General features: G+C 45.5%; 1 protein-coding gene across 1 annotated transcript in view; it reads left to right on the top strand.

The window, feature by feature from the left end:
- Positions 1–24,882, top strand: part of SETDB1 (SET domain bifurcated histone lysine methyltransferase 1) — a gene marked incomplete in the record, with an annotated part of 3,089,600 nt that overhangs the window by 935,529 nt on the left and 2,129,189 nt on the right.

The raw sequence follows: 24,882 nt of genomic DNA, 5'->3' as shown, positions 1-24,882 counted from the left end.
CACAAACTCAGCTTACTGCAAGGAAAGTCCTGCAAGCCCTGCTTGGTTACATGGCATCCTGCATAATATTGATTCCAGTATGCCAGGCTGCATATGAGAAAGTTGCAATGGTACCTAAGGAATGTATGGTTCAACACAAGCACAGTCTAGAAGCTCAGATTCCAATAATTCCATGCATGAAGCAAGAATTCTGTGGTGGGTCAGCCTGTCAGTTGAACAGAGGACTGCCTTTCCACAAATCTCATCCAGCCAGACCATCACCACGGACGCCCAGGACCTAGGCTGGGGGCACACATGATGGACAAGTGTATACAAGGCCTATGGACCCAAGACTAGCTGAATCTACACATAAATCAAAAGAAGATGCTGGCAGTGAAACATGCAATCCAGGCATTCAGACCATTCCTTCAACAGGGTCACCTACTGATAAGGACGGACAGTACCACAGTCATGTGGTACATCAACAAACAGGAGGGTACATTCATATCCTCCTGCCGGATGCGGATGGACTCATGGAATGTAATTGAATCTCTCAAATCAACTCTGGTAGGCCAGATTTGTACCAGGAAAAGAAAATTCACTAGCAGACACCTTAAGCAGAACTACCATGGATGCTCACGAATGGATGCTGCATCCAGATATCTTCAAAACCATAACAAGGAAATGGGGACTTCCAGAGATAGATCTGTTCATCCCCACACAACCACCAATTGAAGAAATTCTGCAAAAAGCATACCACCCACTTGCTTGGAGGGTGGACTCCTTTCCTTCAGCTGGAAAAACCTGACAGCATATGCATTCCCACCTCTTCCTTTGATGTACAAAGTACTACTGAAGATCAAAGAGGATCAACCAAGGGTAATCCTGATAGCTCCACAATGGCCGAGGCAACATTGTGGTAATTACTACTGGAGAGCATGTCGGACACGACGCGGCTCTACCTCCTATGTCCCTTACTTCAACAACACAGAACAACTACAAGATCCTACATACAAACTTGAAGACACTACAGCTGGCTGCTTGGAATATTGCATAAAACAAAATAACCCAGATTTATCTCAGAGGGCAAGGATGATTATTCCGAGGCCAGAGGGTTATGATTATCCTGGAGGCTCGCAGACCCTCCACAAGGAAGACTTGTTCAGCCAAATGGAAAAGATTCTCATTTGGAGTGCAGCAAAGGAGAAAAAATGTCTCATTGGCAAATATAGCACACATCCTGGAATACTAGCAGAAACTTGTTCCACAATGGCCTGTCCTACTCCTCCATTAAGATTCATGCATCAGCAATTTCAGCAGAATACAACATGGATCCTCCTGTCTTTCTCTCATCCTCTACTGGCAGTTCTCTTGACGAATAAGAAGAAAGCTTCCAAGGAAACCACCACACTTCATATATGGACCTCAACTGTGCTGAAAGTTAACACTTCCCCTTTTGAACCAGCAGCAACAGCAGATTTACAGTTCTTGTCTTGGAAATCGTTTCCTGCTAGCAAATCACTTCAGCAAGAAGGGTATCTGAATTACAGGCATTGAGGCACAATGGCAGTACCTTCCTTATCTTCCATCAGGATAGAGTGTCTCTGAGAACTAACCCTAACTTTATGCCAAAAGTGGTCTCCAGAGTATCATTGAACCAAGCGATCTATTTACCTACATTTTTCCCCAACCCACAGAACAGGGGAAAGACTGCTACATACCTTGATGTGTACAGACAATTACGCTATCACCCTGGACAGAACTAAGACAAACAGAAAACTGGACGCTTGCAGCATATGCAATATGAATGAATGTAAGGAAAAGCAATTTCAAAACAGACAATCTCAAAATGGATAGGAAATTGTATTCATTTTGCTACTCTTCATGGAAAGACAACTCCTGAAAATATCAGACCTCATTCCACAAGAGCCAGCCACCACTACAGCTTTCCTAATGCAGGAGTGGCTACCAAAGAGATTTTAGAAGCTGCTACTTGAGCCTGCGGCAAACATTTGCCAAGCATTATAACCTTCCTTTATACTCCAGATCCCTAGCAGGTTTTGCAACTGCTGTGTTGCAAGGGATCTTGACTACACCATCCTTATTTTAGTGCCTCCTCCCCAGTTTGGCTATGTATTCAATTTATATATAGGTTAGGCAGATGCATCCTTGACAATATAGTACAGTTTTGTAACGGTACTATAAATGTAGATGTCCGAGCAGGTATGCATCTGCAGTCAGGATTACCCACCCTCCTTCCCTCTGGTATTCCTAGGCACTTACCCTACTTTAGCTAGAAGTTGGGGATCTATTATGGTGTATTTGTTTGTATGTATATATGTATATGTATATGTATATGTGTATATATATATATATATATATATATATATGTATATATATATATATTTTGCTTTCTATTGTTTGGAATTATTTGCATTTATCCAAATTTAGCCTTCCTAGAGGGCACCTGCATCTGGGGCAAGAAACACTGAGGAAAATGGCCGGCTGATGCCTTTATACCCCAGCAGCTATGACGCCGGTTGAAGTGCGACATCAGCCGAGGCCAGACCCAGACTCTTTGAATCCGCCACCTTAGCGGCTGCCTGAGGCAGGACAACCCATATGTTAGGACTGCAGATGCATACCTATCGGACATCTACATTTATGGTAGGTACAAAACTGTACTTTATTCAGAATCTGACACAAGTCTTTTTCCCTCTTCCTAAATTTCAGAGAAGTTCTCTATTTGAACTTTCCTTTACCTGCAGACATCCTAGACAGCCTTCTAGAGGTAAAAGGGCTTCCAAGAAAGTTTTTCTTGACAAGTTTTCTGTGTACTAAAGGTCAAAAGTCAGATTTCTGACAAGTCTGTTTATTTTTGACATTCAGCCTTTTCTACCCCTTTGCCAAATTCCTCTCTGTCTCAGGTTAACTCTTGTCTTTTCCTGTTTGGCAGCAGGTCACCACAGACTCTTGGGAGCATTCCATTATCCTAAAGGGGTTATATTATTGGTTGGAAATCCCTTCCCTTTTCTCATGCCTTCCTGAACCACCTCTTTGTCGGCTGCCTCATTTCCTGTGGTCCTTTGGGATGTTTTTGCGCAGGGAACCATGCAGTATGGCAACATTTTTACTCTGGGATGTTACTGTTACTCAGGAAGGAGGGTAGGCCCATTCTAGATCTGTTCTTTCTCAATACCTTTCTAAAAATTTCTTAAGGATGTTTTCTCTCCAGACACTGTTTCCTCTCTTGCTTTCCCAAGCTTTTCTGGTGTCTCTGGATTTGAAAGGTACTTATCTGCATGTTCCTATTCACCCTGTTCAAGATTTTTTTTATGCTTTTCTATTTCTTCCTCACATTATCAGTTCTGTGCTGTGCCTTTTAGTCTTTCTAGAGCTTCAGGGGTCTTTGGCCTAATGGCTGGCCCCGCTGGCCTAGTTGTAGCTTTCTTCAGATTTCGGCGAATTCAGATGCTCCCTTATTTTGATAACCTTTTGACTCTTGCCCCCTTACATAGGTTCATGGGGTGATGGTTCATAGGATGATACTAAGCTATTGGCCTGGATGCCCTTGTAAGCTTAGCCAAGAATTTCACCCATGTTCCCTCAAAGTCAGCACCTTTTTCCCATCCAGAAGGGACGCAGGTGGGATCCCAGGGGTGTATTTTCTGATTCCATTGCAGTCGTCCAGGTTCCTCTTCAAGAGGGCTAGAGAGGTACTCTTCTTGACATGGGGAGGGAGTCTATTTCACAGATGAGGGGGTCTTTGGGACCCAAATCTATCCCTTCAACAAGTTTTATTAATGTCACAGACCAAGTTAAGGCCTTGCATGTGGGTTGCACGAGTGGAATTTGACTTGTGGATATGCAGCAACTCCATCAAGGCTAGGTCCGAGATGGCCTTGTATGCCAGATACAGGTCACCTTTGAGCAGTCTGTGCGAGACTGAGTAGAGGGACAGGGCTTTTAGCCTATCTGTATAGGATAGGTGTTTGAAACCCCTGGATGTCCTTCAAGGATGCATCTGCAGTCCTAACAAATGGGTTGTCCTGTCGTCAGGCAGCCCTTCGGTCGGCCGGATTCCAAAGTCTGGGTCTGGCCTCGGCTGGTGTCGCACTTCACCCGACGTCATCTCTGCTGGTCTGGTATAAAGGCATTTCTGGGCTCATTTTCTCAGTCTTTCTTGCCGCTCAAGCAGAAGTTGTTCGCAAGTGCCGGTCGGTCAGATCCAGAGATTACTACTACCGGTCACCATCAAGACTTCTAAAAGCTGGTACTCGTTGGGGACTCTTTCTTGCCTCAGCCGATGTCAGAAAAAGTGAATAACTGTTTAACTTGTGGGAAACAAATACCTCATAAAGATTTCCACTTTTACTGCTTACCTTGTTTAGGCCCAGACCACGACGTAGCAACCTGTTTAGCCTGTGCTTCATTCAACCATTAACGCTTAGGCGCCGGGTCGGAGTTTGCTGAACAGTTTTTCGCTCAGATTTTACAGTGCATTATGCCGCCGGATCCTCCGACTTCTCAAATTGTTAAGAAACGCGAAGAAAAGACCGACATCATGATCCATGGTTTCGCCGAAACCACGGTTACAAACCGCGAGTGTCTCGGTTTCGGCGAAACCGAGCAAACGGGTCAATCTTCAGCCGAATCCATGACTACTACCGAGGCTCCTGCTACCCTAGTTGAATCGGCCTCTGAAGTTTTGCCTCCTAATGTGGTTTCTCTAGAATTATCGGACACCATCCCTTTGATGTCTCTACCCCAGCACGTGGTGCTGCTAGGCCTCCTGCAGCCATGTCTATAAAGGCCTTTGCCAGGGCTAAAGCAGCCAAAACTGCTAAGTCTGTGCCTGTTAAGCCCCTCACAGGCCCAGTTCCAGTTCCCAAATGCTTACTCTGGCAGAGGATCTCATCTCTTTAATAAGGGGATCCCAATCTCACTCAGACAGGGCCTCTCAGCCTCCAGAAAAGAGACCTAGAGCAGAGCCCTGAGCCAGTGTCCTCAGATGACTCTTCTGATGATTCAGACTATACAGACCATCCAGAGGCTCCTTTTTCTACTTATGAAGATTCCGATGCTGAAGAATCTATTCCTTCTGCCTCCACCAGAGGAATTTTCCTTTGGGAAACCTTACATGCCATGAGAGAGCAATTCCAATGGCAGGGACAAGATTTCTCAGATTCAAGAAAAGGCTTAGGACCTTTCTACACTTACCGCAACATAGGCCCTTAGCTATACCTCCAGTTCTTCCTGTTGTGGATGATGCATTTAATTATGTTTGCACTGCTCCTGATACTTTACCTCCAGCCCCTGCCAAACCCGATAGGTTTTACAGGGTACCGGACACTCATCACCACCTATACAAGGCCCCTTGCAGATCCTGAGACTATCCCCCAGGGGCCTAAGGCAGTAGCTTTGACCTCAGCGAAAACCCCCTCCCTTCTGAAAGGGAATCCAGGTCCTTAAAGAGATGGGGTAAAAAAGTATACACCTCTGCTACTCTCTCAGCTAGAGCTTTGAACTGTCAGTTTCATATGATCCAATACCAAGAGTTTATGCTTGATCAGTTAACTAAGAAACTGTCCTCTGATGATTCCTTAGATAAGAAATATGTTTTAGAAATGGTGAATAACATTCAGCAGGTTAGTAACCATTCTTTAAAATGTGGCTATGATGCACTGGAGGCTTTATTTAGATCAGCCATGACTGGCACAGTTATAAGAAGGCATGCATGGTTGAAAGAACAGGTCTTGCCGGATCATGTTAAAGCAAAACTATTAGATGCTCCTATGGATAAGGTCAGTCTATTTGGTTCTCCTGCCCAGCAAGTAATGAAGAAAATGGAAGAAAAGGCAAAATCTGTACAAACAGTTAAAGATTTCTTACAGGTTCAGCCCCAAGGTTTAGCAGGAACTGGCCTTCCAAAAATTGGTCCTTTCCAGACTCCTCTAAATCTCAGAGAGGCAGGAATAGACGTTCCAGAGGCAGAAATCAATCCAGAGGAGGTGCCTACAGAGGACGCCAGTGGCAAGGCAATAACCAACGAGGCACAGACACAACCACTGCCACTACAACAGGACAAACACAGTGACTTGGCTCTGACACCGCCTTCCAGGGAACAAATAGCAGCACCCTTAGGCGGAAAGTTAGCCTTATTTTCAAACAATTGGCACTATATCACAAGAGACAAGTGGATTTTGCAAACTATAGACCAAGGCTACAGGTTTCATTTCCACACCTTACCAGTAAAAAGAGGAATGCCAAACCTACCACCAAATCAAAAAACAGAAGCTCTAAATCAGATCAGCTGCACCTGCACATCAATCAAAAAGAAATGCTGGCAGTAAAACTAGCAATCCAGAATTTCAGACCATTCCTCAAAGAAGGCCAATTAATGATAAGGACAGACAACACCACAGTCATGTGGTACATCAACAAACAGGGAGGCACTCATTCATACCCCCTATGTCGAATGGCTCTGGACCTATGGAATATGGCTCTGAGCTACAACATTCAGTTACAGGCAATATTTGTACCGGGAAAAGAAAACATCCTAGCAGACATGTTAAGCAGAACTACCTCGGATGCTCACGAATGGATGCTGCACCCGGACATCTTCAAGGCCATCACAAAAAAATGGGGAATGCCACAAATAGACCTATTCGCATCCCCACTCAATCACCAGATCAAGAAATTCTGCACAAGGACATACCACCCACTGGCTTGGAAGGTGGACTCTCTATCCTTCAGTTGGAAAGACCTGACAGCATATGCATTTCCACCTCTTCCTTTGATGCACAAGGTACTACTGAAAATCAAAGAGGAACGTCCAAGAATAATTCTGATAGCTCCAAATTGGCCAAGACAACATTGGTATCCATTGCTGAGGAGCATGTCTCGGGGAGGAACGTGGACACTACCCCTGATTCCTTTGATGTTAACTCAGAGCGACTACAACATCATGCATCCAAACCTGAAAACTCTACAACTGACTGCCTGGAATATTACATGAGAGCAACTAACCCAGATTTATCCCAAAGGGTTAAAGACATTATCCTTGAGGCCCGCAGACCTTCAACAAGAAGGAACTATGCAGGAAAATGGAAAGGTTTGTCACTTGGAGTTCTGAAAGGGGAAAAGATGTGTCAAAGATAGATATTGCCAACATCCTGGAGTATTTGGCAGAGCTTCTCCATACAGGCCTGTCCTATTCCTCCATCAAGATACATGCATCAGGTATTTCTGCAGAATACAGCTTCGATCCACCTGTCTTCTCACACCCTCTACTCAGGCAGTTCCTCAGAGGAATCAAGAATGTAAAACCTCCTAGGAAACCACCATTACCAGCATGGGACTTGAACTTTGTACTAGAAAATTGACACCCTCCATTCAACCAGCAGCAACAGCAGACCTTCAACACCTATCCTGGAAAACTGCTTTCCTACTGGCAATTACTTCAGCAAGGAGGTTTCGAACTACAGGCCTTAATGGCAGTGCAACCCTTCCTAATCTTCCACCAAGATAGAGTGTCCATGAGGACTAATCCTACATTTATGCCTAAGGTGGTATCCAGAGTGTCTTTAAACCAGGCAATCCACCTACCTACCTTCTTTCCCAATCCACAGAACAGGGGGGAAAGACTGCTGCATACCTTGGATGTACACAGACAGTTGCGCTACTACCTGGACAAAACCAAGGGCAATAGAAAAACTGACCAGCTTCTAGTAGCTTATGCAACAGGAAGGGAAGGAAAAGCAATTTCCAAACCGACAATCTCCAAGTGGATAGGAAATTGCATAAGATTCTGTTACTCCTACCATGGAAAGCAAATTCCACAGAACATAAGGCCTCATTCTACAAGGGCTACAGCCACTACCACAGCCTTCTTACGAGGAGTGGCTACCAAGGACATTATTGAGGCGGCTACTTGGACCTCCGTGCATACATTTGCCAAGCATTATAACTTACCTCTATACTCTAGATCCCGAGCAGGCTTTGCCACTGCTGTTTTGCAGGGATCCTAACTACACCATAATTCTTCTTCCTCCTCCCTAGTTTGGCTATGGTATTCTACCTATTTGTTAGACTGCAGATGCATCCTTGAAGGACATAGTACAGTTTTGTACCTACCATAAATGTAGATGTCCGAACAGGATAGCATCTGCAGTCAGGATTACCCACCCTCCTTCCCCTCTGTGGTACTCCTAGGGTATTTACCCTCCTAATAGCTAGCTGGGGGGGGGATCTCTTATGGTGTATTTGTTTGTATATATGTACATACATGCTTATTTTTTCTGTTTGCCTTCTACTTTTTTGGAAACTTTGGCATTTATCCAAAGTTTAGCTTTCCAAGAGGGCAACTGGCATCTGGGGCAAGAAACACTGAGGAAAATGGCGTTGGCTGATGCCTTTATACCCGAAGACCAGCAAATATGACGTCGGGTGAAGTGCGACACCAGCCGAGGCCAGACCCAGACTTTGGAATCCGGCCGACCGAAGGGCTGCATGACGACAGGACAACCCATTTGTTAGGACTGCAGATGCTATCCTGTTCGGACATCTACATTTATGGTAGGTACAAAACTGTACTATTTTCCTGGTCCGGAACCTCTGTGGTCTCTCCATCTGCTGCATGTGCTTGGCAAAGTACATGGTGAAGGGGGCGTTGTACTCTATAATGGGTCCGATAAGGGAGGAGTACAGGGATGTTATAACTTCCTTCTTCCTGGATGAAATACCCTTATGAGGTCGGCCATGAAGAAAGCCTTCTGTACAATGGAGGCAACGTGGTGGTCAAAAGTCAGGTTGCTATCAACCTGGGGGCCCAACTCCTTCACGACTGTGTGCTTAGCACGTTGTTATTAATGTTATAATTAATGAGGCTCCCATTTTCCCCAAAGGGGATAATGATGCAGTCTGATGTTGTAAATCGTCATTCATTCCTTACTGATAGGACTTCAGTTCCGACTCGAACCGACTCGGCCAATATATAAGCTCGCCAGCCAAAAACTCTTGAGCTTAAGTCCTATCCATAGTGCCCCTGTTCACTTTTCACCAGATCTCGTTTGATGCGATTTCTCAAGACTTGTTAAGCCAGCTCTCTTAACTAAGTGATATTTTTTGATATTGATGCTTATTTAGTCTCTGTAGACTTCTGCTTTTTCCTTAGAATAGTTTTCTTTCTCCTTATTTTTGCATCTGTGACTTTTATTTCACCCGCTTTTTTTCCTGTGGTAATCTTTGTATCATTGTTGGTATGGCCCCTCCCTTACCTTTCTGGTAATCTACTATACCATCGCTGATATTCTCTTTCCCTTTCTGCATCTATATTTAGAAGAAAGAAAGAAAAAAACTTTTCATTGCAGTATTGTTTTTCTGTTTCTGTCTTGGATTACTGTATTCTGCTGTGCCTAAATTTCTCTTACTCTTCAAACATGGCTAATAAAAGAGGAACAACGGGTTTCAAGCAGTGTGATAAGTGTGGGCGAAAGATGCCTAACTCGGATGGGCATCTTTCATGCATTTACTGACTTGGAGTTCCTCATCTCCAGACTCAACCTCCTTGTAAGATATGTAAAAATTTTAGTTCTCGCACTCTCGTAGAGCGCAAGAACAAACTGATTCTCAAGGGTTTATTGAAAACCCCCCTTTTGAAGGCCCTTTCTGAGGTGGAGGTCTCACCACCTCCCAGGAAAGATGAGAGAAAGAAGCCAAATGGTTCCAGCTTCCCCGAGCTCTACAGAACTGAAAAGCTTTCAAACTGTATTTCCTAAGATTCCCAAAATGTCTGCACTGTCTACTTTGGCCCCTGAGTCCTCAACTAGCTGTACGGTGTCAAGGTTGTTGGTGAAAACTATGGAACTGACTATTCTTATAGCTGCTTCGGTACCGATGGCATCTTCTGTACTAGACACTTCATTGATACTGACTGCGACTTCTCTTATGGCTCTATCTTCGGTGCCAAAACCTGAAATTTTGCCCAGGATCAGGTACTGTCCTACTTTAGACCCCTTCTTGGGACAGCAGTGTAGTCCTTTTCTTGAGAGACCAGACTCGCCGTCAGGAATGTCAACAAGGTCCACCAGGAGTCTTTCAGAAATAGATGTAGTGTGGCTTGTCGATCAACTCTTGGCAGCTAGAGGTATTCCGACCCCTACCAAGTCTTCCCTTCCATCTGGAGCAGAAGTTTATTCTGCATTGACTCCAACATATCCTCCTCCACCTATTTGCAGACTTTGGAAACCTTGGTACTGATGTCTACCCTTGTGCCTATGCCTTCCGTTCCTGTGACAACTACTTCCACGGTTCCGGAGCCTTCCCTCTGGACATCGCTCCATCCGGAGCCAATCCACCCTCTGTACTGTGGACTGGTCTGTCAGCTCCATGACCCTTAGTTTGGCGCCAGTTTTTTTCTATGATGCTATCTATGGCTCTGGCTGGCCCAGCAGTTTCTAGTCCTCTCAGGGCTCCTATCCTGGAGGTAGGCTTATTAGGGCAGCGTGTGATTCCGAGGTTGGCCCTGTCTGTTCCTGGCTCCCATCCTTCTTCTGGTGGGGCTGCATTCCAGGTGATGGAGAGGGTTCTTGCTTCCACAAGCATGCAGTTGGCACCTCCAGCATCGGAACCTGACTTTTCACTCTCCTTTAGCATGCAGTTGACACAGCCCACTATGCAAGGACTCCGAGCAGTGGAGCAGCAAGAAACCCTGCTCCAGGGAATCCGCTCTTCGGGGTCCTCAGCAGATCACACTAATGAGGCACCCCAAAAGAAAACGTGCAAGAGGAAGCACATGGATTCCCCTGAAGAATCTGTCACCGAAGATACAGATGTCGATGAGGGAGAAGGGTCCCCATGATCACCCCCTGACGATGTCTCATTCAGAGAGATGTACTTGAGATCCTGAAACAGAGGGGTGACTGGAAGCCCATCAACCCTTCTACTGAGGAATCCATATTCTTGCAAGCCTTCCATGCTCGGCCGTCTACTTCCTGTGTGAACCCCAACCCGCAGATGAGTTGAATAAACTCATTTTGCAGTGGGCTTGGAAGACTCCTGACAGTGCTGAGCCAATTCCCCAGAGGCCTGATAAAAATATTTTCCCTCCAGAAGACTTTCCACACTGGTCCAGAGGTTTGGCAGTAGACTCCATGGTTGTGGCAGTGGCCACTAAAAAAGAGCTAGTGGAAAAAAAGTTCGACTGTCCATCCTCTGAACATGGAGTCCCGAATGATAGAGAGACTGGGGAAGCAGACCTACGCTTCAGCAACCTTCATCATATGGTCTCTGAACTACATGGCACATTTTACACGTCTCCATAGGGACTTGATTACAACATTTTCAAGTACTTTGGCTGGGGTACTGCCTAAAGAGGTTCGAGACAAGGTCGCCTCTCAGCTTGCCACCCTAGAGTCCATCTCAAACTCCTCCCTGCGGTTGGTAGCGCACAAAACCCAGGGAGCAGCCAGAGCTGCCGCTTCAGGCATTGTCATGAGATGTAATGCCTAAATGTGACTATGTGACTTTGCGGATCCCTTCAAGTCCTCCTTCGTCAATACTCCTGTTGATGAATCCTCCTTGTTTGGCCCAGAAGTTAAGGACGCATTAGCCAGGTGTGAGAAAGATGGAAGGACCCTATCTGCCGTGGGCATACGTTTTTCAACCCCTCAACGATCCTACTCCAGGAATCAGAGGGGCAGAAAAATGTGGTTCAAGAAATCTCAACGACTTTTCCGCGACACTCCTGGCTAGCAGTCCCCCTGCGGCAGAGGGGGGGACTCATCTGGAAGACTTTCGGGGCAGAAGGGGTCCGCGAAACCAGGGCTCCAGAGATTCCTTCTCTAGTCAGCCCTATCAGCGCTCCTGAGGAGCGGCCTGATTGCTTTCTTCTGTAAGTAGTTGGGGGACATTTTTCTCTGCACCGCTTAGCCTGGCAATCGATAACATCGGACTCTTGGGTGCAGAGAATAATGACCAGAGGTTACCTTATCCACTTCGACTTTTACCCCAAGCCTCTAAGGCGAATCTCTGATGTCCCACCCAGTCAGAGGGACACAGCAGCACTAGAAGTTCAAAAGCTGTTAAGAGAAAGAGTCATCCAATTAGTCTCACCAGATCAAATAAAATCTGGATTTTACTCAAGGTTCTTTTTAGTGCCAAAAAAGACAGGGAACTGGAGACAAATTGTAGATCTCAGCATATTGAAGAAGTTTGTCAACCAAACAAAATTTCGGATGGTCACGGTTCAGTCCATTCTTCCACTTCTGTAGAAGGATGACTGGACGTGCTCTGTAGATCTTCAGGATGCGTATTACCACATAAAAATGGACAAACAATCCAGGTGATACCTCTGCTTCTGCCTGGGAGCCAATCATTACCAATTCCGAGTACTACCCTTTGGTCTCTCCACAGCCCCCAGAGTGTTCACCAAATGTATGGCAGTAGTAGTAGTTCACCTGAGACCACAAGGATTCTGCGTGAACAGCTTTACCTCTGCTGGGCAAAGATCATTGATGGTAACTTTAGATCTCAAGGAAGCTTACCTTCTTGCCTTGCCTATACTAAGTTGCAGGAAGAGTATCTGCCGGTTGGCTGGAAATTCTCATTATCAGTCTGCATTGCCCTTTTTTGGCTCTACTATCGAGTCAGAGTAATCACAAGTTCTTTCTGGAGTGATAGCTTACTTCAGGCTAAAAGGAATTCAAATCTATCCTTTACTTGGACTTGGGCCTGATGCCTGAAAGAAAAAAAAAACCTCAACATCTTGAATATGTCATGTCATAGCAGTCATGCTCAGCCTAGGGGTTAACGAGGGTATTCTGTGTCCGAGTCTAGTCCTCTCTCTGTGTGCTCTCGGGCGTGAGACTGAATACAGCAGCAGAGATGGCCTTTTTAACCCCCACAAAACTTAAAAAAAATCTCCAGCTACTTCCATCAACTATCTCTTCTCCAGCTCGGCCGACTGCAAGAAGTCCTTCTCAAGCCTTAGGGTTCATTTCTGGCATGCAGGGGTCCCAATGCATGCCTGCACTGGTATGGAAGCTGCAATGGTAATCTCAAAAATGTGGGCACAGCACTGCCAGGATTTGACACTGTCATTCAAATAATACCTTGCATTCAAAAAAGAATTTTTTGTGCATTTCCAGGAATGTCACCTGTGTTGATTCTAACAGACAACACTGTCATGTGGTACATCAACAAACAAGGGGGGGGAATTCATTCTTATCCTCTATGCAGCAAGATTTTATGGGAGATGGGAGACTGCTTCAGCTTGCAACTAACTCCTTCAGGCAATTTTTCTGCGGAGCAGAGATCCCCAGTTAAGCAGGCAGCAGCAGCAAATCATGGATCCCCCGTACAGTGGAAACTGGATCTTCATGTATTTCCAGAAATTGATGGTGTCATGGGACCTAGATCTGTTCGCTTCTCCACTAAGAAAATGGATGCTCTTTCTTCAGTTGAAAAAAATCTTCATGTGTATGCTTTTCCACCCTCTGCTCTTCTTCCAGAAGTCACCTGCTCAATGTCAAGCTTCAACACTTTCTCTCAGCCTGGCATATTTGCTGTTGAAACACAGCAGGTCCCAACTTCCTCAACAAGTTTTAAATGTGGATTATGGAAGCTAGATCTGGTACAAGAAAGAAAGTGTAGAAAAAAAAAAGAGAAGAGATTTTTGAGAGTGCACATTTTGAAAGAATTGAGTCTTTCTGAGCCTAATGAGAGTGTGTGGCTCTTCAATGTCTTACTGAGTTACTGGACAAAGGTTTGTCTTTCTTCTCATAAGATTCATGCTGCAGCATTTCCCAGCTCACAATTTCAGTGACCCACCATTGTTTTCGCATCCTTTGTTCTGCCAGCTTCTAGAGGGCAAAGTTATAAGCTCCCAATGAGCCCTACTCCCTTTTGGGATCTCTTTCACCTTGTGTTGGGTGCTGGACTTGACAACCTTACTCTTCATGCTACTGCTGACTTGAAATACTTGTCATGGAAAACTGCTTTTTGTTGGCTATTACTTTGTTGGTTGGGGTTTCTTGAGTCAAGAAGGCTAGGGGCAGTAGAGCCCTTTTTGATTTCCATAAGGATAGGGTATCATTACGTATCAATCCTTCCAATTCCTTCTAATTTATGCTTTAGTGTGGCTTTAAACCAACCATTCATTTTTAAACTTTCTATGCAGATCCCCAAATATTCTATGGAAAAACAAAAAATAACTTTTTGATGTACATCAGCAGTTACAAGTATTATTTAAGCAGTCTCAGTATGATTTCAGGCAGTCTTTGCAATCAGTTGTTTCCTTTTTTTTGTTTTGTCCCAGGTGCTCCGTGTTCTCAAACTATTTCTATTTGGATTGGCTTTTGTTTCTTTTTGTTACCTGTATCATGGCAAGGAGATTCCAGCTGGGATTAGGCCTCATTCCACTAGGGCTACTGCCACACTGCCACTTTCAAGGGGGTGGCAAGGCAGGATAGGACATTTTGGCTACAGTTGATTCAGTGTTCCCTTTCTCTCAAGCATCACTTTACTTCTACCTCTTATCCTAAATCTAGGGCTGGTTTTGCTTTCATTGGTGCCAGCTAAGGCATGTTGACAGCTGAGCTTCTGTACTTTTCCTTACCTGGATGATTTGCCCCCTACCAGCCCAACCAGGAGTCTACTGCCTCAAGTATATATACACTCGGAATCTGGCAGAAAACCTAGGAATTTCCATAAACCTAGACAAGTCAAAGCTGGTTCCGACTTAGAGTTCATTGGGGAAAAAGTCGATACAACTTCCTACAGAGCTGCTCTACCTCTTCACAGACTTAAAAAACTAAAATCTCAGCTTCAGATAATACTTTTTCAAAATATTGTCCCTGCTCGACAGGTCCTGCAACTGTTGAGCTCTGTGGCAGCTACAGTCTCACCTGGTCCGACTGGCAAGGTTTCATATGCGACTACTGCAATGGCTATCATCATCTCAATAGTCTCTTCTAGCACAACCATTGTCTTACTCGATCCGCATTGCAGACCGTTGCAAACAGGATCTAAGTTGGTGGATGAAGCCAGAAGAGGATTTGGGGTGTTGAACTTTTTTCCCCACCCAACCCAACGCCACAGTATTCACGGATGCTTCCCTGATGGGATGGAGGAGCATTTTCAAGGAAAGATTGCACAAGGTACTTGGTCCCCTTTAGAAGCCAATCTGCATATCAGTGTCTTAGAATGGAGGACAGTGCTCTTAGCGTTGCAAGCATACCAAACAACCCTTCCGTCAGGGACGATTTGTATCCAATCAGACAGTATGTCAGTAGTCTGGTACATCAACAAGCAAGGGGAACCAGATCCTACCCCTTATGTCAAAAAGCCCTGACATTGGGGCAGTGGGCCATAGCTTCTAACCGCTTTCTACTAGCAACGCACATTCCCAGGAATTCCAGTCTGATTGCAGACAAACTGAGCAGAAACATTTTGATGCCTCATGAGTGGTCGCTCAACCCAGTAATAGCGACTCATATTTTTCGTCATTGGGACCGGCCTTGCTGTGACCTCTTTGCCTCCCCCTTAAACCACAAATGCAGCAGCTTCTTCTCCCTGACGACCCCCCCCCCCCTGCAGGGGGAGTCACCGAGAGATACTCTGAGTCATGATTGGCCCCTGGGTCTTCTGTATGCCTTTCTCTCCTATTCCCCTCATCCTGCAGTTCTTGAAGAAAGCGGAACAGCTGAGAAGCAGGGTTATCTTCATTGCCCCCTATTTGCCCCGTCAAGTTTGTTTCCCCTTCCTTTGGCCTCACCTGGTCCACCGCTTGTGGATCCTGGACCTAACCCCCGGAACTCTTTTATCACACCCACAGGGGCTGGTCCACCTTGACCTTCACAGCCTCAAGCTGACAACTTGGTTTCTCCACTTCCACTGATTGCCAGGCAAATAAACCTGTCTTCCCTAGTCTGAAAGATCCTTCTGGCTTCCCATAAGCCCTCCACCAGAAAACTCTACCGTAGCAAATGGGCCAGGTTTGTTGTTTGGGCTAAACAACAAGGACTCGACCCCTTCTCGATGCCAGTCTCTAGGGTTTTGGAATACCTGTCGACCCTTCTCCATGCAGAAGCCTCAGCCTCTATTATTACAGTACACCTAACAGCTATTGTCAGTTTTCATAATGGTTCTAACGATTCTTATGTCCCACCGTCTTTGCAAGACTTTTACGAAAGGAGCTTTACATCTCAGACCACCTTATTAAAACCCCAATTGAAGCATGGAATTTGACCTTGGTCCTACAAACTTTAACCCGTTCAGCCTTCGAATCTTCTGCCTCATGCGACATAAAGTTCTTATCCTGGAAACCCCTATTCTTGGGAGCCACCACGTCAGGTAGGATAGTATCAGAATTGCAGGCTTTTGAGTGTTAAACGTCCTTATTTGATTTTTCGCAAGGAAAGAGTATCACTTCGAACTAAACCCTTCCTTTTTACCCAAGGTTTTCTCAAATTTGAGCCTAAACCAGTCCATTGATTTACTAGTCTTTTTTCAAATTTCTCTAACAAAGGTGAATACCAGTTGCACATGCTGGATTTGCATAGGCAACTATGTTTTTATTTAGACAGAACTAAATCTTTCATAAAGTCGGACCAGCTCTTCATAGCTTTTTCAGGCCCCAGATTGTATCAAAAGTTACCATGCCAAAATGGTTAAGAGATTGCATTATCTTTATCTATTAACTAAACAAATTAACCTTGCTTGCTGCAGTTAAGGCTCATTCCACCAGGTCAGTCACCACTTCAGTGACCTTTCTTTCCAGAGCTTCTATCGATGACATCTGCGCAGCGGCCACTTCGGCAACCCTCCATAACTTTGTCATGCATTACAAATTGGATATGGCTTCCAGGGGAAGAGCATCTTTTGGCTCACTGGTGCTCAGGAATATCCTTCCATAGGGCCAACCAGGTCACAAGTAGCTGGGGATTCGGGTCCTATCAGTAAGGAATGAATGAAGATTTGCAACATCAGTTAAAGAAGTTATTGCTTGCCATAATATTCCATCTATGTTGTAGATCTTCATTCATTCCTTACGTCCTGCCCTCCTTTCCCCTGCCTAAAGACTCCTGGAGATCCTTTGACCCTGCTGGCCTGATAAGGTATCTGCTCAGATAGGACCTCCTTATCTCTTTTGTTGCTATTTTTTCTGTTGTCTCTGTGCTAGGTGGGCAAACTCGATCTGAAGAAAGGTGAACAGGAACACTATGGGTAGGACTTAGGTCGAGAGTTTTTGGCTTGCGCAAGCTTGTATGTTGGCCGAGTCGGTTCTGAGGTCAGAACTGAAGTCCTATCAGTAAGGAATGACTGAAAATCTACAACACAGATGGAACGTTATGGTAAGACAGGAATTCTTTTTTCTTGGCATTCAGTTTGAGACCATGCTTCTGGCACCAGTCATTAGATGTTCATCGTGCATACAGCTGCAGTCATAACAGATGGGTTCTCCTGCCGTCAGGCGGGTCCTCGGTCGGCCGAATTCCAAAGTCTAGGTCCGGCGTCGGTTGTCGTCGCTTCTTCTCTGATGCCAGTGCGACGGGTATAAAAGAACCAGCCAACGCCATTTTCTTCAGTCTTTCTTGCCGCGCGGTGCCCGAAGCAGAAGCAGTTCGCAAGTGCCTGTCGGCCAGCTCCTGAGATTACGAAAAATTTGGAAACCGAAGTCTTCTTAAAAGCTAAGTACCCCGTTGGGGAAACTTTTCTTGCCTCAGACCGATGTCAGACAAAGTTAATAATTGTATTTCTTGTGGGAAGCAAATACCGCATAAGGATTTCCATTCCCTTTGTATACCTTGTTTAGGGCCAGACCACGACATCTCGGTCTGTCACTTTTGTGCTACCTTCAACAAACGCACTATTAAGCGTCGGGCGGAGTTCGCCCAGCATTTTTTTGGGAAAGCATTTAACTATACCATGTCGTCGGATACTCTGACTCTGGTTTTGTCTAAAAAACGCAAAGACAAGGACCGACACTCGAGGTCCGCGGCCTCTACCGACACCACGCCAAAGCCGACTACGCATGGTCCGGTTCTCAGTGAGGCGCCTACGCAGCCCCTGATTACCGACGACACATCTTTGGCGGTGTCTCCTGTACCCGAGGTTGCAGGCTCCTCGGCCCACACCCCGACTACAGATACCGAAGCCACTCGAAACACAGAATGTGGACAGGTCCACCTCCACTCAAGGTGTCTTCAGACCTTCCTCTTCTTTCTCCATCAAGGCCTTCACCAAGTCTAAAGCAACCATGCACCCTAAGAGACCAGCTACACAGGGCCCATCTCCAGGCCCCATGCCTAAGAAACAGATGCTTAAAATGGCTGAGGATTTAATTACTCTAATCAGAGGTTCTCAGCCACCTCCGGACAAAAGTCCCAGAGTGGAGGAAGATTCCCCCTCCTCTGATCTGGGCTCCATTATGTCAGAACACTCTGATGATCAGGAACAGTCTTACTCCCCTTTTGAAGACTCTGATGCAGAGGAGTCTATTCCTTTTGTATCCCCCCCTGAGGATTACTCATTTGGGGAAACTTTGCATACCTTAAGGGAACACTTCCACTGGGAAGGCCAGGATTATTCAGATTCCAAGAAAAGGCTCAGGGAATTTCTTTTGTTACCCCAGCACAGGCCTCTGGCTATACCTCCTGTCTTGGACATCCTAGATGATGTTTACTCAGAGGCCTGCCTTAACCCGGACTCTCTCTACCTCCAGCTCCAGTTAAGCCTGACAGGCACTACAGGGTTCCTGACTCACACCAATTTCTTTACAAAAGCCATGCTGCTGACCTAGAAACCATCTCACAGGGGCCCAAGGGAGTTAAGGCTTCCATTGCCTTCCGAGAGAGATTCCAGATCCTTAGAAAGGTGGGGGAAAAAGGTATATACCTCGGCTACCTTAACCATGAGAGCCTTAAACTGTCAGTTTCATATGCTAAAATACCAACAGTTTCTGTTATCTCAATTGAAAAGTAAAATGTCACAACCTGAACAACCAGACTTGAAGGAGTTGCAGGATTTGATGCATAGTGCAGAACAAGTGGGTAAACATACCTTACAATGTGGTTTTGATGCTCTAGAGGCCTCATGTAGAGCTGCTGTTACAGGCTCAGTCATACATAGGCATGCCTGGCTCAAGGAACAAGCCTTGCCTGATCATGTCAAAGCTAAACTACTAGACGCCCCTCTTCAAAAGGATGTACTATTTGGGGCAAATGCTGAGGAAGTATTATGGAAAATGGAGGAAAAAGCTAAATCAATGCAAACTGTGAAAGAATTTCTGCAGGTTCAACCCCACGCTTTAGTAGAAATTGGCCTTCCAAAACTGGTCCTTTCCTGCCACAGACAGACCCCAAAGAGGCAGATACAGGCACCCGAGGGGCAGAGGACAATCACAAGGATTGTACAGAGGCAGACAATGGCAAGCTCCTACACAAAGAGTTGGTGAGGACAACTCACAATCTTTCAGAAAGCAAACCCAATAACTTTCCCCTTTGCAGGCCAACCAGGTCTCAAATGGCAGCCCCTTAGGAGGAAAGCTGGCACTATTCTCAAAATTGGCATGTTGTCACAAAGGACAAATGGATCCTGGACATTATAAACAGAGGCTACAAATTCCATTTTCATACCCTTCCAAAAATGAGAGGCATGCCAAAACTGCCACACAATCAAAGGGCAGAGGCACAAAAGCAAATTTCAGATCTTATAAACATGAAAGCTATTCAAGAGGTACCTACACATGAACAAGGTCAAGGTTTTTATTCCAGGCTATTTCTGGTGCCAAGGAAGGGAAAAGATTGGAGACCTATTTTGGATCTTTCCATCCTAAACACATTTCTACTCGTACCAAAATTCAAGATGCTCACTCTACAGCAACTTCTTCCCATGCTGGGCAAGGAGTCTTGGCTGGTAACATTGGACCTCAAGGAGGCATACCTGCATGTCCCAATCAGAAGATATCTAAGATTTCTTGCAGGTTCAACCCATTATCAATTCTCTGCATTGCCCCTTGGCTTATCTTCTGCACCCAGAGTATTCACAAAATGCCTGGCATCAGTAATTGCCTACTGCAGACTTCAAGGGATACAAATATACCCTTATTTGGACGACTGCCTGATCCAAGCGGACAGCAAGCACATTCTTCTGAAACATCTGGCTTATGTAGTAATGTTATTAAACTCTCTGGGATACACAGTCAACAGAGAAATCAAGGCTAATACCCTCTCGGAATATAATTTTCCTGGGTGCCAATTTGGACACAAACACCCAGATGGCCTACCTCATGCCAGAGAAGCAGGGGCAACTAATTCAATATTTCAGAACATTGGCAAATTGCACCAGGCTGACTGCAAGGAAAATCCTGCAGGCTCTGGGATTCATGGCATCTTGCATCTTACTAATCCCATGTGCAAAGCTGCATATGAGAAAACTACAATGGTACCTAAAAAACATATGGTCTCAACACAGCCACAGTTTGGAAACAATAATACCACTAATTCCATGTCTGCAAAAGGAATTTCTGTGGTGGGCTCAAGCATGTCAAACAAACACAGGTCTTCCATTCAGCAAGCCTCAAGCAAATCAAGCCATCACAACAGACGCCTCGGACTACGCCTGGGGGGGCGCACATGACAGACCAGTGCATTCGGGACAAATGGTCCCAAAAAGAAAAGCACCTTCACATCAATCAAAAAGAAATGCTAGCAGTAATAAATGCTATTATAGCTTTCAAGGACCTTCTACAACCAGGTCAACTATTGATAAGAACGGACAACACCACAGTTATGTGGTACATAAACAAGCAGGGAGGAACACATTCTTATCCCCTATGCAGACTGGCCATGTCACTTTGGAACATGGCCATGGACTTACAAATGGAACTACAAGCACAGTACTTGCCAGGCAAGGAAAACACGCTGGCAGACAACCTAAGCAGGAATATGACAGATCCACATGAATAGAAGTTACATCCAAAAGTTTTTACAGAAATAATCCAAGAATAGGGAAGGCCAGACATAGATCTCTTTGCCTCCCACAAAAATCACCAATTGACAAAATTCTGCTCGAGGATCTTCCATCCAAAGGCCTGGAGAGTGGACGCTCTCTCTTTCAGTTGGACATCAATGACAGTTTATGCCTTCTCGCCTCTTCCTCTGCTGCCCAAAGTCCTATTGAAGACTAGAGCAGACAGACCAAAGATGATCCTCATTGCTCCGGACTGGCCAAGGCAACACTGGTACCCACTCCTGAGGAGCCTGACGCATTCCCCTCCATGGACCCTGCCTCCAATGCCTCTTCTTCTGAATCAACACAGCTTCAAAACTCTTCAGTCAGCTAAAAACACTCAATCTAGCCGCATGGAAGATTCCTTAGCATCACAGCAGTCCCTACTCTCCAAGGAGGTGCAGGATGTCATTTTGGAGGCCAGAAGGCCATCAACTAGAAAAGCTTACTCCGCAAAATGGAAACGTTTTTGTGTCTGGAATGAGAAAAAGGGCCAGAACCCTGGAAAACTGAATTTACCTCAAATACTACAATATTTGGCTGAACTGCTAAGCAGTGGACTTTCGTTCTCCTCCATCAAAATCCATGCCTCAGCCATTTCTGCAGAATACAACACAGATCCTCCTTTATTCTCTCACCCTCTTTTAAGACAGCTCCTCAGAGGGGCTAAGAATTTAAGACCTCCAAGGAAACAACCAATACCTGCTTGGGATCTCAATTTCATTCTGGAAAAACTGACTTTGCCTCCTTTTGAGCCAGCTGCCTCATCAGATTTGCAATATTTGTCCTGAAAAACAGCTTTCCTTCTGGCTATCACTTCAGCTCGTAGAGTTTCAGAACTACAGGCTCTCATGGCTGTTCAGCCTTTTATCATCTTCCATCAGGACAGAGTTTCCTTACGAACCAACCCGTCCTTTATGCCTAAAGTGGTATCCAGGGTAGCTTTAAATCAGGCCATACATTTACCTACTTTTTATCCCAATCCTCAAAACAAAGGTAAGAGATTACTACATTCCTTGGACATCCACAGGCTACTGCGTTATTATTTGGACAGAACAATCCTTTCAGAAAATCAGAACAGCTCTTTGTGGCCTATGCGGTAGGAGCTCAAGGAAAACCAATTTCCAAACAGACAATCTCAAAATGGATAGCCCACTGCATAGGTTCATAGGTTTATACTAGGCTATCTACCCTAAGGCATTTATAAGCCTAGCCCAAATTTTTGTGGCTTACGCCACCCCTTATATGAAAAAATACTGTGCCCATTAGTTTGTTGTGCCTCTGTCCAGCAGTGACACAGAGATGATTCCCGGGATAAACCTACGATCTCCCATCCACAGGTCAAGATTTCTCTTGAACAGAGCCAGCGAGGTGCTCTGCCTCACATGGATCGGGATTTTATTCCACAGCATAGGGAGTCTCTGAGTGATAAATCTATCCCTCCAGCACGTCCTATTTATATCCGTGCTAAGGTTTAAGTCGCTTGCTCTAGTGGTTTTGGTGGATTTGGATTTTTTGAGGTGGAGCATGTCCATTAATTCCGGGTTGGACATGGCCTTGTATGTCAGGCACATGTCACCTCTGAGCAGACGGTATGCAACTGAATAGAGCTGGAGTTTCTTCAATCTGGCAGCATATGACAGATTTTGGAGTCCCTTTATCCTTTTGGTGAGGAACTTTTGGGGTCTCTCTAATTGCTGCATATGTCGGGTGAGATGCATCCCGAATGGGGCATTGTACTCGATCATTGGTCTGATAAGTGAAGAGTACAGGGGAACAATGACCTCACTAGATCTGGATGTGAATCCCTTCATGATCAGGTGGGCAATGTAGAAGGTCTTTCTAACCACTTTAGCAACGTGAGTGTCAAAAGAAAGGCCACTGTCAACCTGGGTCCCCAGGTCCCTGATAACCTCTTCTGTGCTTAGTGGATTGCCACCTATATGGTAGCTTGGGGTTACCTTGTTTTTCCCGAAGAGTATGACTATGCATTTTTTGGTGTTTAACTTCAGGCCATGGCTCTGGCACCAGCTATCTGTTTCCGTGAGTCCCTTCTGAAGGATATCCGTGTCCGATGCACTTTCCACTATGGCACCCAGTTTGCAGTCGTCTGCAAACTTTGTCAGCCAAAGTCCTCCCATGTTGGCCTGTACTTCTGAGAAGTAGATGCCGAACAATAGGGGGCCAAGGACCGAGCCCTGTGGGACACCACTTGTGACCGGCTTGGAGTCTGACATAGCGCCAGCAACTCTAACCCTGTGGGTTCTGTCCTTAAGCCAGTTTGCAACCCATCTTGTGACATATGGGTTTACATTTAAGCTGGTAAGTTTTTCTACAATACCCGAGTGGGGTATTGTGTCAAACCTTTGCAAGGTCAAGGTAGGCTGTATGGACTGCCTTTCCTCATCAGTGGCCTTGGTGACTGTTTCGAAGAAGTCGACCAAGTTCAAAAGGCATGATCTGCCCTTGGCGAAGCCAAACTGGGTCGGGTCCAATGTCTGCAACTCCCCTATATCTTTGTTTATGAGCTCCATTATGATCCTCTCCATAGCCTTGCAGACTAGACATGTTAAGCTTATGGGGCGGTAATTACAAGGGTCCGTAGAGGCACCGCCTTTGTGGAGTGGGACCACAGTTGCCGTACGCCACTCCTTGGGCACGTATCCTGTGGTAAGGCTGAGATTAAACAGCTGCCTTATGTGCGGGTTTAATTCCTCATTTAGCTCGTGTAGCACACAGCCGGGGACACCATCCGGTCCCATTGATGCTGTGTTTTTAGCTATAGAGAGCAGCTTTCACCTGCGCATTTGAGATGTCTGGGAGGCTACACTCTGCTGGGATGGTTCTCTCCTTTGGGGGGGAGAGGGGGGTGAAGTTTGCACTGAACCTGTCTGCCAGTATGTTGGCAATGTCTGTGGGTTCAGTGATTTTTGTATCATTTTGGACTAATTCTGAGCATATCTGGGAGTTTCCACCCAGGTTCCTAACATAGCTGAAAAAGGCCTTATGATTGTCCTTTGAATCCATGGCAATTTTTCTCTCAAAATTGGCCTTAGTTGATTTTATGACTGCTCGTATTTTTTTACTAATAATGATCAGGGGTGACTTCCCTTTTATGGATTTTGTTCCATCATGTAATAGCTTTCTCCTCTTATTGTAAAGTTTGTTAATGGCTGGGGTCCACCAGACTGGACGTTTGCCCTTTGTGGAAAGAGTCTTGGTTTTATTTGGGATTGCCTGATCCATGCAGTCCTGGAGGTGTTCATAGAAGGCATTTGTAAGGGCTTCCGCAGCTTTGGTTGTGGTTTCCACTGGCTCAGGGGCCTTGAAGGATACCACACCAATCTTGAGTAGTGTGAAGTTTGCTTTAGAGAAGTTCTTCACTGTGGTCTTTTTTGTTTGGGGTGGGGGCGGGATGTGGATTTCCAGTGAGATTAGTTTATGATCAGATCTCACCAATGAGGGATATACTTCCGGTATGGAGCATTTTGTCCCCATGTTTGTGATGATGAGATCTAGTATATTTTCTCCTCTCGTGGGAACAGTGACTAGCTGTTCCATGGCATTTGAATTTATGAACTCCAGGAACTGTTGGGCTAGAAAGTTAGGGCTTGAGTAATGTTCCCAGTCTATATTCGGGTAGTTGAAGTCACCCAATATGATGGTGTTTGGAGATACATTTATACCCTCCAGTGTCTTCAGGAAGGCTGTGTGGGGTTCCTGAGTTTGAGAGGGTGGCCTGTAGCATGCTACAATTTGTAGAGCAGTTTTGCCTATGGTTAGTTGCACCTGGATGGTTTCCGAGCTTATGCGTTGCCACCAACCTGGAGGTGTGGGTATCCTTTATGAATATGGATACACCCCATCCTTTTGTGGTGTGGTCCGGGTTTT

This window comes from Protopterus annectens, chromosome 8.part0 (genome assembly GCF_019279795.1).
Source record: "Protopterus annectens isolate FY-2018-M chromosome 8.part0, PAN1.0, whole genome shotgun sequence".
NCBI classification, from domain to species: Eukaryota; Metazoa; Chordata; order Ceratodontiformes; family Protopteridae; genus Protopterus; species Protopterus annectens.
Note: the sequence above shows the minus strand (reverse complement) of the source record. Positions and strands in the feature narration are given on the sequence as shown.